This window comes from Silene latifolia, chromosome X (assembly GCF_048544455.1).
Source record: "Silene latifolia isolate original U9 population chromosome X, ASM4854445v1, whole genome shotgun sequence".
NCBI lineage: Eukaryota > Viridiplantae > Streptophyta > Magnoliopsida > Caryophyllales > Caryophyllaceae > Silene > Silene latifolia.
Genome location: NC_133537.1, coordinates 245,171,750 through 245,189,170, shown reverse-complemented (window position 1 = coordinate 245,189,170; position 17,421 = coordinate 245,171,750). Strand labels below are relative to the sequence as shown.

The 17,421-nt window shown below is 40.9% G+C and overlaps 1 non-coding gene across 1 annotated transcript; it reads right to left on the bottom strand.

Annotated features, from left to right (window-relative positions):
* Positions 1 to 2,827: 2,827 nt before the first annotated feature.
* Positions 2,828 to 2,934, bottom strand: LOC141625414 (small nucleolar RNA R71). The gene has a single exon (XR_012535196.1). It is a non-coding gene; the product is annotated as a small nucleolar RNA R71 (small nucleolar RNA).
* Between the last annotated feature and the right edge of the window lie 14,487 nt (positions 2,935 to 17,421).

Below are 17,421 nucleotides of genomic sequence, written 5' to 3'. Positions count from 1 at the left end.
CTAGGCTACTTTCATCCGCAATTGCTAAATGTTTTTGTCAAGAGTCAATTCCCTATGGTGTTAGAAAACACTGTAGGATCGCGGAATTCCCCCTCTTGCCTAGACAAAAAGAAAGGTCGTCCCCTCTCCACCTTACAAAAATATAGGATCATGAATGGATAAAAGGGTTTCAAAGTACTTGAGTTTCATGATAGTAGTTTGCTCTTTAGTTTATTTCCCCCCCTTTTTTTTGTAGCATTTTGACATTGAAGAACATTTCTTCCCATTTTTTAGGTTTGACATTTTGATACTTGGCAATTTCAATTTTGCATTTTTGAACATTTTTCAAAGTAACCTCATTTGTAGCAAGGTGATGTGACTCATATTTGAGCACATTTAGCCCCAAATTTACCTCGTTCATATGCTTTATAGTGCATAATTGGGTCATTTACTATCTTTAGTTTTCCATTTTGCGTATTCTTTGAGGTTTTGTCCTCCTTGGTAGGAAAGTAGAGCTAACCTTGCATTTACATGGCGAAATGGAGCTAAATTGATCGCATCTAATGACCAAGCATCAAAGAGAAGACAATACTAGATAGCTTATGTAGATAATAAAGTAGATTGGGCAATGATGAAAGGATCCTTGCATCCTCAACAAGATCCCCGCGGATTGTTGAGGAACAAAGAGAAAAGAAGCTGCCTGGCCCAGGATCCGAGCGGATTGCCACCAATCCGGGCGTCTCTCAGCACCACCATCCGAGCGTCCTCCAGCCAAGACGCTCGTCGTGCTGACAAAAGATCCGAGCGTCTCCTCTATGATCCGCTCGGATCACAGGACAGAACCAACCGTGCCAAGACTAAAGCCGCTCGGGACGAGCATATCCATACGGGACCAGCAAAACGGAAATGCTCATTTCCTAGGAGAGAAGCATTTCCTCAACTTTTCTTAAGGACTTAACAGTCATTTAAGCACTTAGTAACCCTAATTTGTGTACCTAATCTTTAGTATAAATACCCCATTTTACTACTTAGATTAGCATGCTCTCTTAATACTTTCTTAATCAAGTTGTAATCAATTAGTACGCAATCTTAATACTATATTAATACTCTCTTAATCTTGTAATCAAATTTTAATCTAGTCTTAATACAAATCTCAATTCTTAATCTTTTATTAATTTCTCTATTGTTCTTCATTTATTTTGGGTAATTAGAAGATTATTTGGGTTTATTTGGAGGATTGACAACCTTCCATCAATCATCAAGTACTTCTATTATTCTTTTCTTTATTATTTGGAATCTCTATAGGTATAATTCTCTTAATCCTTGTTTTAATTATTGTTAATCATTTTCATTTATTCATCATGTTTTGCCTTGCTAGTATGATTGATAACCTTGTTAGCATGTTAAACTTGATAATGAGTGAGTAGTTTACTTAACTAGGGTAATGGGGAATTAGGGGAAACCAACATGAGGATTGATTCATGCTTAGTCTAATATGTTTTCATAATTAATTTGCTTGCTTGTTGTGATTTCAACTTATGCACATGTTATGTTTGATGAAATCGGAGCCTATGAATCCTTGCATTTTTTACCCATCACCTATCTTCTCAATGAGACTTGTAAGCTTATACACCAACTCGAGTCTCATTAGACCATGCATATAGTTGGATAGGAAGGACTAGGTCGACTTGTAGGTGTTGTACAATCTAATCGATTCGGCTCCGGGACCCAAACCTTCTTAGGGATTGTAAGCTTATACACCAACTCGATCCCATCACAACAATAAGTGCTTGCATCTAGTAGAGAACATGTTTGTATGATCAACTCCCATGAATCCCCCATGAACCCATGACACCCTAGTGCTTTGAATCAATTGTTTACACCTCATTTTAATCACATTGCTTGTTTTTATTACTTTGCTTTCATATTGTTAATTAGTTTAGTTGATCTCCTATCTCAACCCAAATTGTGACACCCTAAGACACAACCATATGCAATTAAAAATCCTACATCAATACCCGTCCCTTAGGATCCGACCTTTACTTGCCTCTTTACTAAGAGTAGTTTGTAAAGTTATAAATATTGTTTTGGTTAGGTAGCTTTTGACGACGAGTTTTAACCTCACACCAAAAAAATGGCGCCGTTGTCGGGGACGGTGTTAACTTGATTTGATTTTCATTAATTGTTTTTAGTTGTGTCTTTCTTTACCTTGGGGAAGTCAATCTCCTCAAGGTTGTTCTAATTGTTTTCGAGTTGTTTGATATTTTGCATGTCTAGGAGATCACAAGGTAACTTGTTACCCATTGATCTTGAAATTGAAAGAACTTTGACCAACAATAGAAGACTTTCTAGAGGTACTTTAAGAGGTATTGGAGAAATTGTGAACATTCAACCAAATAACATTGAGTTTACCAAATCTTTTGCAAGAGAATGAGAGGATAACCCAATACAAAACTCACCACAAAATCAACCCACAATGCCTAAATTCTCATCATATTCCGTACCAACCGAGGAGAACCTACCAAATGGTACTCCTACACCACAACATTTAACCGGTAATTTCATTGCCAAATCCGCATTCATACAATTAGTTGAGAGAAGTCAATCTGGAGGGATGCCCAGTGAAGACCCTCACTCACATATGGAGACTTTTTGTGACTATTGTGATGGGATTTCTCAAACCGGAGTTACTCAAGACCAAATCTGATGGGTCTTATTTCCTTTTTCTTTGATTGGTACCGCAAAACACTGGTTGAAAAGCCTAAACAAGGCTACTCTTGGTATTGATTCTAGGAAGAAATTGGCACTTGTTTTCTATAAGAACTTCTATCCTCCGGAAAAGACTAACATGTTGAGAGCCCAAATCACCAGGTTCAAACAAAGGGAAGAGGAATCTTTGTACGAAGCATGGGAGAGATTCAAGGACACTTGTCGTTCTTGTCCACACCATGGACTTAGCGAGTGGTTCCTTGTACAACAATTTTGGAATGGTCTATATGAAGACTCTCGAAACATTCTCAATATTGGATCCAATGGTATGTTTACCGAAGTTGATGACAATCAAACATGGAACAAAATTGAAGAAATGGCGGTCCATAACTCGCAATATAGTAGACCTCAGAAGGCTACTAGAGGAGGAAAGCATGAGGTGGATTCCATTACTCAATTGGGTGCTCAACTAAGTGCTCACATTGACACCATTAATTTTAAGTTTGAGAAGGCCATGGCTAAACTTGAAGAGGCCTCCAAATCACCCAAGCAACATGTTAATGCTATGGTAGCATCATCATCAATTCCAAGTGGAGTATGTGAGAGTTGTGGAACTTTGGGACATGACCAAAGTGAATGTAGGGGAACAAGTGAACAAGTGAATGCTTTCCAAGCATACAAGAATGGCACCCCTTATTCAAACTATTACAATGAGAACACCAAATTCCACCCCAATTTTTCATACAAAAGCCAAAATGTTCAAAACCCTCAACCAACATACACCCCACCCTCAATGAGAAATCAAGCTCAAAGACCCTTTTACAAAAACCAAGGTTATCAAAACCAACCCTCTTGCAATCAATCCAATGACCAAGGTTTTGATGTTCAAAAAGAGGTCCTTCAAATGCAAAATAATCAACACGAATTTTTCACTCAAATGCAAAAAGATAGCCAAGCAAATGATATAACCATCAACAACATGCTAGCTCACACAAAGATGTAGGAGACACAAATGTCTCAATTAGCATCTTCTAGCTCTCAAAGATAAAAGGAGCAATTACCACCTCAAAGTAAACCCCCAAGACATGAGTCGGTGAGTGCCATCCATTTCAGGAGTGGTACAAGGTATGAAGGGCCGAAGAGGCCCATTGATGAAGATGTTGTGAATGCTAGTGACATGGAAAGAGTTGAAAACTCTAAGAAAGAAGAAGAAACCACCACCATTCAAGATGTTTCAAAGAAGAAGAATGAAGAGAATGCTAAAGAGAAAGAGCCTATCGTTATTAGACTTCCATTTCCTAGTCGTAAAGCTAAGCCTAAGTTCGATGAACAACTTGGAAAGTTCATGGAGATTGTGAAGAACTTGGAAGTCTCAATTCCATTCACGGAATTAATTAATCATGTTCCGGCCTATGCGAAATACATGAAAGATATTGTTACAAAGAATAAATCCATCCGGAAGCTAGATATTATTGCGTTCACTAAGTTGAGTAGTGCCATCCTACAAGGAAGTTCACCTCCAAAACTCAAGGATCCAGAATGCTTCTCTATTCCATGCACCATTGGCGACACTACAATCAACAAAGCTTTATGTGACCTTGGGGGAAGTGTGAGTGTCATGCCATACTCGGTGTGCAAAAGGCTAGGAATGGGAGAACTCAAGTGCACTAATTTCACACTTCAAATGGCGGATCGATCAACGAATACACCTTTAGGGGTATGGGAGGATGTGCCTGTAAGAATTGGCAAGTTCTTCATCCCGGTGGACTTTGTTATTGTTGACATGGAGGAAGACTCCAACATTCCTATCATTTTAGGAAGACCATTCTTACATACCGCATGAGCGGTGATTGATGTGAAACATGGAGAACTCACACTTGAAGTGGGAGATGAAACAATCACTTTTAACGTTGACAAGACAATGAGAGCTCCCCGCTTACATGAGCCATGTTTCATGATCGATCATTATAGCCGAGAAAGTGATAGGAAGAAGTTGGCATCTCAATGGAAAGATCAAGCTATGGGTAAAGAATCACCACCCATATGAAAGAAGAAAGAGGATAATCTTCAAGATGCTCCGTCCAAAGAGCAAGGAAATTGTAACAATGAGAGCTTGAATAGCTCACCACCACTCATGACAAGTAATGAAGAAGGCCTCATTGGCCATGATAACAAGAAAGAGGAGTTGTTTCCATCATCTCATGATACTAAAGGCAAGCAAGCTAGTGAAGTATGCGGTCTATGGGATGATGAATTCGATGGGTTAGTCAAAATCCCTACATGTGCAATGCTATAGACCAAGGCTTTGGTGACCATCTTGACTCAAGTTACCACCATGAAGAACACAATGTGCAAAGGTCTATTGAAGATATTTATAATGACAATGAACAAGCCTTCGACTACTTCTACAAGGTGTTGAGCAACATCAACAACACCTTGGCTATGCCCCCTTGACATTTCATCTCAAGAGTGAGAGTTTGGTGGAGCCCAACCTAAACCACCATTTGTAAATATTCTAACCTCTTAACTCGCATTTTTATTCTTGTATTGCATTTTTTGTCAATTTTGGATTTACATTTGTACATTTTGATCAAGATTATCATTTTGAGAGAAAGTGAGGGAGGGACTCAAATGTTTCTTGATGTGTAGTGTTTTGACTTAGTGTGGGGATAGCAATTGCCTAGGCTATCCAAGCCTTTATAGTACATCCCCAATGAAGATAAAATGAATAAAGAAGAAAATGACTTGGGATATGAAGATGCCCACGGGTGGAACTGAACTCGTGAGCTACAGGGATGATCCGAGCGTCTCAAGAAGAACCCGCTCGTCTTGGATGAAAATCCGAGCGTCCTGACATAACGACGCTCGTCTTGACAGAGCTGAAAAAAAAAATTTGGTACTGAACTACAATCTGAGCGTCTCCTTAAGAATCCGCTCATCTCAGTCCAAAGATGCTCGTCTCAGTGAGAATCCGCTCGTCCTGGTTACATCAAAATTTAAGATTTCACTCTGACTATGAATACGAGCGTCCTCAGAACAATCTGCTCGTCTCAAGCAAGAATCTGCTCGTCTCCTCCTGAGGACGCTCGTCTCAACACGAGTTTCAGTTTCTAAGGCTGACTGAGCTATAATCCGAGCGTCCCGTGCCTAAGATGCTCGTCTCCCTCTGCTGAAATTCAAAAACACGGGATTTAAAACTCCGTTTCCCATTACATTTTAATCATTCAAAACACAAACACACATTCAAAACGCTCAATTCCTCCATCCACAAAAATCACTTTCCTCAACCAAATTCACCCAAATCAATTCCAAACTTCCTCTAAACTCAATCAAATCATTCCTTTATCAACAAAAAGCCATTCAAGCATCCAAATCCTCAAAAATTGAATCGATTTTCTAGGGTTATAAGCAAATTTTAAAAATCCTAAATCGATTTGGGATTCATTGAAGCTTGAAGATACTAGAAGAATTCATGAAAATCATTGGTTGTTGATACATACAAGGAGAAGAAAAATGGCTAGGACTAAAGGTGGAAACAAGGCACCTACAAAATCAAATCTTTCAAAGAGGCAACAAGTTCTTCAAGCTTCCAAAGCTTTGGTGGTTCAACAAGCAAGATTGGAAAATCAAGAAACTCCTACTTCTATGGTGGAAGCTACTACTCCTATCCCGGTTATTGAGCAATTACATGAATATCCGGAGGTAACTTTCACATCCGATTCTCATAGGAAAATTTTTATGTCTCTTGCTAAGAAATCGATTTTTCCCACCAAGTTTAATTGCCAAGATGCTTTGACCAAATTGTGTGTCCTTGAAAGAACCAAGAACTTCTTTGAGTCTATGGGGTTTCTTACATTATTTGATATGCAAGAATTGACCTACCCCTCCATCACCTTAGAATTTCTAAGTTCATTGAAAGTCACAAAGGTGGAGACCCGAAGGAATATTGAATTCCACCTTGAGAATGTGGATAGAAAGATGTCCTTTAATGAGTTTTGCAAGGTGTTCAGTCTTGATAATGACTCGACTTATGTGAAGAAACCTTCAAAATATGATCCCGCCCCTTTGTTAAAAGCTATCACCGGAAGAAAATTCGAATCATACCATGAGTGTCGTGCCCTTTAAAAGCTATCACATGCATTCATTCATATCATACACCACATCCTCCTTGACATGTAAGCCCATCCTCCTCATATGAGTAATGAAAAGAAATGGAAGGGAAATAGGGATTAGAGCGATCATACCAAGCGGTCTTCACATTCCCTTGCTAATGCCTCAAATGTAGTGTCGTATCTATGTGAGAAGAGAACAAAAATACAAGTATATACAATTATACACTACTAAATGGAAGAACATGTTTTTAGTTTTTGTAAATTTTAAATTTTTAGGGATTTTTTTTATGAAATTAAAGAACAGATTTTTAGGATTTTTTGAAATTTTTCAAATTTTTATGTATTTTGGAATATAAATTCCTATCCCCCACTTTATTTTGGACAATATCCTCAATGTACATGTAGGAGTAGGAATGAAAAAGAAATACATGTTTTTGGATTTTTAAAGTTTTATGGAAATTGAAGTACAAATGCAATGATATGATATGAATGAATGCATGTTCTAACTAAATGCAATTCTACATGACATATATAACAAATAAATGCAATCTAAACTACACTAGATAATGTATGTTCTCTCTTAGGCTATGGTCACCTATGATCAAACCGCCCCAAACCGATTTAAGCACTATTTCTACTATAGAAAGGAATAGGTTTGGTCATTAGTGACTATGCATGAATGCAAGTTTAACTATATGCAATAACTACATGAAGCATGTGATATATATTACAATGCAAGCTATACTATATAACTAGAATGCAAGGTAACCGAAAAATGCAATGCAACTACACATGAGAAGGAGAGAAGAGGTATCATACAATGGAGGTGGCAAGGCTAAGTGTTCTAGCCATTGTATCCTTCATCATCATCCATGCGTCCTCCATGCCCACTATGCCCTCCTTGGTCTTCATAACCTCCTCCTTGGTTATGGTATCCCCCACCTTGGCCGCAAAATTCCCCTCCTTGGTTGCCATAGTTTGGGAACAAGAGGTGTGGTTGAGCCCATGATGGAAGAGGGCCTCTAGGATTGACGTACCCTTCTGTGCCATGTTGTAGTAGGAGGGGTATTGGGGCTAAGTAATTGTCAACCCGTCCATCGTGCACTCCAAGTTCAACACGTTACATGAGTATCATCAATTCGCACATTGATGGGGCTTTTGGATCTTGGGGAGCGAATGGTACATGCGTGGTGGGGTAAGGCGGTATGGGCACATAATATGGTTGTTGGTGCGGTGCATCACCCCATTCCAGCATTTCGGGAGGTTGGTGGAGTATTTCTTCTCATGGTGGTGGGTGGTCATAATCTTAATGGGTAGAAGGTAGCTTGGCCTTTGTGAGTATCGGCTCAAGAGGGGTTCGATGGGTGATATATTCCACCCCAATAGTACAAGTGATGAGTATTCCCTAGTGAACCATTCTACATTCCCGACCCCATTGTATCTATACCACCGGTGATGGTAAAAGATGGCATGTTTATCAAATAAAGTACTTCCTTTGAGCTTTACATACCTCCCATCCAAGTTAAATCCGGGGCAAAGTGCATTGGCCAAAATTGTTATAGCCCTACCATCACCAAGGTTTTAATTTGAGAAATACCCTTGGCGAAATCATAAAGCCTTGTAAGCATCTCAAGGGGTGTGTTGAAGTTGAAGGGCTTTGTCCCTTGCACGTTCAAGTAGGACTCGAGGTAAGTCAAGTCCAGAAGGGTGCACTTGTTTTGCTCTACCCTTCCAAGAATGGTCCCGACTATGAATCTTTCGCTAATACGAATCACCGGGTGTTGGATAGCAAAAGTTTAGCATCGTTTGAAAGAACTAAATTCTCTCCCGGAAATGGCCCTCCAAAGGTAGCCGATACAGAGGTGGGATGGTTTGTCGGTGTCTTTCTTTGGTATCTCAAGACCAAAGATTTCCGCAAAATTCTCTAAGGTCATCCTATGAGACAAATTGCATAGGCGGAATTCCATACCGACATCTTTTCATCAATTAGTAACAACGCGGAGGCTACATAGAAATTCTAATGTGAGGCCAAGGTAGGTGTCTTAATGAGCATAAAACATCCTTTCAAGACCCAAGTCATTGAAAAACAACTCCGATTTTTGCCTTATACCAAGTATTTCCAACATATCAAGATCAATATATTGAGTAGGCTCGTAACTCTTACCTAGTTACTCCTCGAATCGCTGACGGTGTGTATCTTCGATGAAATGCACTTTCGAAAAGTGCTCAAGATGTTTAAAACCAGGTATCTCTTCATTCTCTTGGACCCTTGCCTCTCGTGAATGAAGAGATACCTGGTTTGGGTCCGGGTGTGCTGAGGCTCAGCCCTGTGTAGTTCTCAGGTGACTCGAGTGTCCTGGAGTCGGCTCGATCGTCCCTCAGGGTGGGACGGGCGTCCTGGGATCAGGTCGTACGTTTTTTGTGTCAGGACTTTTTTCTTTGTTTTCCCCAGCTGCGGATCGAGCGTCCTTTGAATGGGAGGGGCGTTTTGCCTCTGCTCTTGTCGAAATTAAGGCTTAAGTTAAGCCTTTTCCTTGCACCCTTTATGATCCCTTCTTATCATCGTGCCCTTTCCTGAAAAATTGGCTTAAAGAGTAGATAACAACTCTCCGTCACAACTCTCATGTAAGGACTAAAAGATACATGTAACTGATCTAAAATGCAACTACCATTAGGATACAATATAAGGCTTAGAAAGAGTATATTTCAAATGGTGGTTTGAGATAGGACTCCACCAAACTAAGTTGAAATGATGAATTCCATTATCGATGGAGCTCAATGCTCTCAATAGTTAATCAAAATCTTGTGAATGGTCCTCAAGTAAGCATGAGTAAGTTTTGAACCATTTCAAGATAGAGTAGGGCCAATCCATTGGGGCCTTTCTTTTAACTCCTTCCCTTTTTCCTTTGCTTTGTCAGGATCGCCTTCCCGGCTCTTGCAACTAGCAAACTTGAGATTCTTGGCATAAGGGGTTTTCCGGTTGCTCATATTTCTTTCAAAGTTGATGACGAAAGTAATTGGACTAATAAATCCTTCAAGAATAAAAGATGAACTTTCATGGCATTGATGATGGGGCGTCTTGGGAATTGGGATTGTGGGTGCCAAGTTTTCACAAGCGGGCTGCCTCTTAGATTTGTCCTTGAGCTTCTCCACCAAGTGATTCTTGTATGATGATTTCACTTTCATAAGAAGGTTCATAATGTCATCTTCAACTATCATGGGTTCCATAGTGGGTGTGAGAAGTTCCTCATGTTCAATAAGGAAGAGAAATTCTTCTTGTTCACTGAAGGCATCTTTAAACTTCTCAAGGATGGGTTCCTCAAGAAAGTTAATCTCACAACCCCATTCATCATTTGAGTCACTCTTCTCCTTATCATCATCTTCCATAGATTCATCATCATTGCTTTCTTCATATGAATCATAAATAGGCGATTCACTCCTCTTCATTAACTCTTTCTCCAGCCATCACCTCAATGTTCACATCAAACGTCACACCCTCATTTGTATTTCTTAGGTGACCCGAGTGTCCTGGAGTCGGCTCGATCGTCCCTCAGGGTGGGACGGGCGTCCTGGGATCAGGTCGTACTTTTTTTGTGTCAGGACTTTTTTCTTTGTTTTCCCCAGCTGCGGATCGAGCGTCCTTTGAATGAGAGGGGCGTTTTGCCTCTGCTCTTGTCGAAATTAAGGCTTAAGTTAAGCCTTTTCCTTTCACCCTTTATGATCCCTTCTTATCATCGTGCCCTTTCCTGAAAAATTGGCTTAAAGAGTATATAAGAACTCTCCGTCACAACTCTCATATAAGGACTAAAAGATACATGTAACTGATCTAAAATGCAACTACCATTAGGATACAATATAAGGCTTAGAAAGAGTATATTACAAATGGTGGTTTGAGATAGGACTCCACCAAACTAAGTTGGAATGATGAATTCCATTATCGATGGAGCTCAATGCTCTCAATAGTTAATCAAAAGCTTATGAATGGTCCTCAAGTAAGCATGAGTAAGTTTTGAACCATTTCAAGATAGAGTAGGGCCAATCCATGAGGGGCCTTTCTTTGAACTCCTTCCCCTTTTCCTTTGCTTTGTCAGGATGGCCTTCCCGGCTCTTGCAACTAGCAAACTTGAGATTCTTGGCATAGAGGTTTTCCGGTTGCTCATATTTCTTTCTAAGTTGATGACGAAAGTAATTGGACTAATAAATCCTTCAAGAATAAAAGATGAACTTTCATGGCATTGATGATGGGGCGTCTTGGGAATTGGGATTGTGGGTGCCAAGTTTTCACAAGCGGGCTGCCTCTTAGATTTGTCCTTGAGCTTCTCCACCAAGTGATTCTTGTATGACGATTTCACTTTCATAAGAAGGTTCATAATGTCATCTTCAACTATCATAGGTTCCATAGTGGGTGTGAGAAGTTCCTCATGTTCAATAAGGAAGAGAAATTCTTCTTGTTCACTGAAGACATCTTCAAACTTCTCAAGGATGGGTTCCTCAAGCAAGTTAATCTCACAACCTCATTCATCATTTGAGTCAATCTTCTCCTTATCATCATCTTCCATAGATTCGTCATGATTGCTTTCTTCATATGAATCATAAATAGGGGATTCACTCCTCTTCATTAACTCTTTCTCCGGCCATCACCTCAATGTTCACATCAAACGTCACACCCTCATACTCACAAAGGCTAAGAGTATTTGGTTTGCTCAACCTCAAATCTTCTTTATCAAATACCACACTTTCAGTCTCACAAGAGCTCAAGGATATTGGCTTTTCTAACTTCACATCTTCCACATCAAAGGCTATTCCTTCATATTCACATTCATGATCAATGTATTACCCCCATACTCCAAGTGCCTTACCAGGACCACTTAAGGCATGAGAATGCTACCATCTCGGTTACCCGAGGCAATGATAATCAAATGGACAATAATGAAATGTACTTTAATAATAATAAAGTTTAAAGCAATAGAACCAACTCCGAAACTGATAAATGAAAATACAAAGGTTCTCAAAACTGTCAAGCGACTAAACAAAATAAGAGAATGTTCGACACAGTGACAGACTTCTAAAACAGCATCGTGATGACTCAACCCAGCTAGCCCATGCGCATCAACTCATACCTGCACAATAACTGCTCACCACCCCCGAATGGATCACCACAGTTTTTAAAACATTTAAACGGGGTCAGTACGGATTACATAAAATAAACATCTGCAATAAGACAACAGAAAAAACATCTCAATCAGCACAACTCAATCAACACAACTCCATCTCATCTCCACACACCTGACTACCCACTGAAATGTATAGTCCTGCCCGAGTACCCATCGCAACAAGTACTCCACACCGCCAGTGGGGGACCGCAGCCGTTCCCACCTAAGCCCCGCTCATCTCATCCGAGCGATAAACCCATGTTCATTAATGTGCACATCCCTTCTGTGGCGGGTTCCACAGAAGTTGAATCAAGGGTGTGAAGCAACTCCCGCAAGTGACTCCACTTAGCCAAGGACGCACCCCGAAGATCACAGACAGTTATACAACAATCACCTTACACAATCAACAATTACCAAAAACCAATTCCAATTTGATAATCAAACAACAACAACAACAACAACAATTACCAACAACACTATCTAACCAATACTGAGTAAGGAAACCCATCCTGGAATAGCAATCACCACAGACGATCTAGCTGCTAATCAGAATCTCTCCTCTACGAATCCTCCTCCTATAACATGCATACATACAATTACCAACCACACATCACAAAACAACCAAAACCCCCAACATTACCCTATGAGGGTTTTAATGAAACTCAACCAAACGCTATAAAAATTATACAAGGAACATACCCTTGACACGACGATCACAATGGTAAAATGAACGAGATGATCCGACGAACCTAGCCTAGGGATTTGCCAATAACGGGAGAGATGCGAACAACGTAAGTTCTAATCTCTTTGAAAGGTTTAAGAATATTGAAAAGGTGTTTAAGAAATAATGACGGAAGCTTTTATATTAATCTCGCGTTATTAACAAAACCCATCCAAACAAATCTGTAAAACACACTTTCTCGATCGAGTAAGTGACTTACTCGATCGAGTGCCCCTTACTCGATCGAGTCCCCAACTTACTCGATTGAGTACTCTACAGGCAGACTACTGTTTTGCGTAAAAAGCTACTTACTCGACAGAGTAAGTCCCACTCGATAGAGTACCCAAAGACACATAAAACCGTAGTATTACAGTCTTCCCTCCTTAAAAAGAACTTCGTCCCCGAAGTTCAACCCATAGACAAAAACAAAACACACTATCTCCACTCCGACACAATAAAAAAGCAAAAACTCAAAACAAACTCCCAACCAACACTCAAACCGACTCGAAGCAACTACTAACTATACTAAAACCAACATAAAACATACAAAAACTCTATGCGACCATCTCCTACCTCCCTAAAAGAAACATGGTTACGTCCCCGTAACCACACATACCTGATAAAAAAAGAGACGGATACCGCTCCCTCATAGTCTCCTCCGCCTCCCAAGTAGCCTCCTCGACCTCATGGTTAGACCAAAAAACTTTAAGCAACACTGTTTCCCCATGTCTAGTTTTCCTAACCTTGCGATCAAGAATCTGTTTCAGCACCTCAAGATAAGACAAGGACTCATCCAACTCGATGTTCTGTACCTCTAACACATGTGAAGGATCACTCACATACTTCCGCAACTGAGACACATGAAACACATTATGCACTCTATCTAAAGCAGCTGGTAAAGCTAACCGGTAAGCAACCTCACCCACACGATCCAAAATCTCATATGGTCCGATGAACTTCTAGCTCAGTTTCCCTTTCTTACCAAATCTCATGACCCCACGTATAGGAGACACTTTCAAAAGAACCTTGTCCCCAACCTGAAACTCTATGTCACGACGATGTAAATCTGCATAACTCTTTTGTCGATCCTGGGCCGTTTTCATCTTCTGTCTGATCAGCTTAACCTGTTCAACCATCTCCTGTACCATCTGTGGCCCTAAAACCACTGCCTCAGCTCTATCGTCCCAGCAAATTGGACTCCAACATCTCCTCCCATACAATGCCTCAAATGGTGTCATGCCAATACTCGTGTGATAGTTGTTATAAGAAAACTCAATCAGGTCAAACCTCTCCTCCCAGCTACCACCAAAATCCATAACACAAGCTCGCAACTTATCCTCTAAAGTCTTGATGGTCCTCTCTGTCTGAACATCTGTCGCAAGATGAAAAGCAGTACTCATCTTCAAAGTAGTTCCCATCAACTCCTGCAACTCTTTCCAAAACCGTGATATGAATCTCGCATCTCTATATGACACTATATCCTTAGGCACCCCATGCAAACGAACCACATGCTTCCGATAAGCCAAAGCTAACTGTATCTTGGTCCATGTTTCTTTCATCGGCACAAAGTGAGCTGACTTGGTCAGACGATCAACTATTACCCATATCATGTTATTACCCTGTTTAATCCTCGGCAAACCCACGATAAAATCCATAGAGATAGACTCCCATTTCCACTCAGGTACCTCCAGAGATTGAATCTTACCTTGTGGTCGTCGCTGCTCCCCTTTAACTCTCTGACATGTCAAACAACGAGCCACAAACTCAGCTGTTTTCTTCTTCATCCCAGGCCACCAGAAAGTCTTCTTAAAATCTTTATATAACTTGTCACCACCTGGATGTACCGAATATGGTGTGCAATGAGCCTCTGTCATTATCATCTTCCTCAAATCCTCATCATTGGGTACACACCACCTACCATCGAATCTCACACTGCCGTCTGTATGAACAGAGAATCTAGACACCGTCCTTTTCTCTACTACAGCTCTCCACCCCTCTAGCATCCCCTTTCTGTACCATATGTATACCCATCTTTTCCACCTCATCTTTCAGCCTCATCAAAGACATACCTGTGTATAGAGAATGCACACTTTTACTGCTCAAGGCATTTGCAACCACGTTGGCTTTCCCTTCATGGTATATAATATCCATGTCATAATCCCCAATCAGCTCTATCCACCTCCTCCGTCTCATGTTCTACTCCTTTTGAGTGAAGATGTACTTGAGACTCTTATGATCTGAAAACACCTTAAAGGTCGCCCCATAAAGATAGTGCCTCTAAATCTTGAGAGCAAACACAACTACACCTAACTCCAAATCATGTGTCGGATAATTCTCTTCATAAGGCTTCAATTGCCTTGAAGCATAGGCAATCACTTTCCCGTTCTGCATCAACACACACCCCAACCCATTGTTTGAAGCATCTGTGTACACTTCAAAGTTCTTACTCCCTTCAGGTAATGCTAAGATTGGAGCTGTGGTCAAACGCTCCTTTAATGTTTCGAATGCCGTCTCACAACTTTCATCCCAACGAAACCTGTTATCTTTCCTCATCAAAGCCGTCATAGGTCTTGCTATCTTGGAAAAATCCTTCACGAACCGTCGATAGTACCCTGCCAAACCCATGAAACTCCTGATCTCTGCCACATTCTTCGGTGCTTCCTACCGAGTAACTGCCTCTATTTTTGCAGGATCCACAACAACATCCTTCTTTGAAATCACATGTCCCAGAAAAGCAACTTCCTCTAACCAGAACACACACTTAGACAACTTTGCATATAGATGATTGTCTCGCAAAGTCTGCAACACTATTCTCAAATGCTCCTCATCCTCCTCCTTAGTCTTAGAGTAGACTAAGATATCATCGATAAAGACCATCACAAACCGATCCAAGAACTGACTGAAGACCCGGTTCATCAAATCCATAAACACTGCAGGTGCATTAGACAACCCAAACGGCATCACCACATACTCATAATGACCATACCTCGATGTAAATACTGTCTTCGGTATGTCCTCACCATGAATCCTCACCTTATGATAACCCGACCTCAAATCGATCTTAGAAAAGACCGCTGCACCGTTCAACTGATCAAATAAATCATCTATCCTCGACAAAGGATACTTGTTCTTCACTGTAACTCTGTTAAGGTCTCTATAATCGATGCATAACCTCAAACTCCCATCTTTCTTTTCACAAACAAAATTGGTGCTCCCTACGGTGATATACTAGGTCTTATATACCCCCTCTTAATCAAATCATCCAACTGTTTCTTCAGCTCCTCCAACTCCTTAGGACCCATGCGGTAGGGGGCCTTAGAGATTGATCCCGTCCCTGGTTTCAACTCAACACTGAAATCAATCTCCCTCTTCGGTGGCAAACCTGGTATCTCATCTGGAAAAATATCTGGGAACTCTCCCATCACTGGTATCTGCTCAACTGTCGGACTCTCCATACTATGGTCTCTCACATGGCATAAGATTAACGGACACCCCCTTCCTTAGATAAGACTTGAAGGTCACTACTACTATCAACTTAACTTTGGGTTTGACAACAAACCCACTATAAGACACACTAATCCCCTTAGGACCTCTCAAAGAAACTCTCTTTTGATGACAATCTATCTTAGCCTTGTACTTACCTAACCAGTCCATACCAACTATCATCTCAAAACCATCTAAGGGAAACTCTAACAAGTCCAATGGTAAGTCAACCTGCCCAACTATCATAGACACACCTCTATACAACCGCCCAAATGATACAGACTCACCCGACGGTATAATAACTTCCTCTTTTACAGACTCATACTCACTCAAACTCAAAAGCTTTGTATGACTCGATGATACAAATGACTGTGACGCTCCCGAATCAAACTAAACAAAGGTAAAGACTCCATTAACAAGAAAAGTACCCGTTATAACATGAGCATCATCCTCAGCTGCTTTCTTCTCTATCATGAACAGCTTACCACTGGTCTTCTGTCCATCTCTCTTGACAGTACTAGTTGAAGTAGAAGGCTTAACAGCCGACCCCTAGTTGTTGTTGTTCGTCGTCGGTCCCTGATATGAATTACCGCCATTGCGGTTAGCCCCACCATTGTTGTTACTCTTACCACCCTGATTATTCCACGACCCAGCTGGCCTGTTACTAGCACAACTCTGAGATGGACCCTGAGAGAAACTCCCCTGTGATGGTCTCTGGAAACCCCCCACTCACGGCACTAGTACACTCATGTCTCTTGCGGCCCACACCGCCACAGTTAAAGCAAGATAAACCCCAGCTGCTGCTACCACCACCACGGCCACGCCCGTAAGAAGCTCCACCACTGAACCCCAACCCAGAAGAGTATGTTCTCACCTGGTTATGGCCGCCCCTCTTGTAACTAGACTGACCACCTCCCTTACTCTCAGCCTTCCTCTTCTCAGAAGCTCTCTCTCACTCTTTGTTCTCTTTAGTCATCTCTACCAACCTCTCAGCTCTACCAGAACGCTCATATACCTCCTTAACATCCGTAAGGACCCCTACCGACAATTACTATATAATCTTCGTTGTCAACCCTTTCTCAAATTTCAATGTCATGTTCTCTTGGCTCAGCCCCATATCCTCTGCGTACCTAGATTTCTCGTTGAACTTATGATAGCACTCAGCAACCGTCATATCAGAAGTCATCTTGAAGTCATCAAACTCCTCTCTCAGCTTACTCCGCATATGCTCTGGCACAAACTCTCGACTCATAGCCCTCTTAAA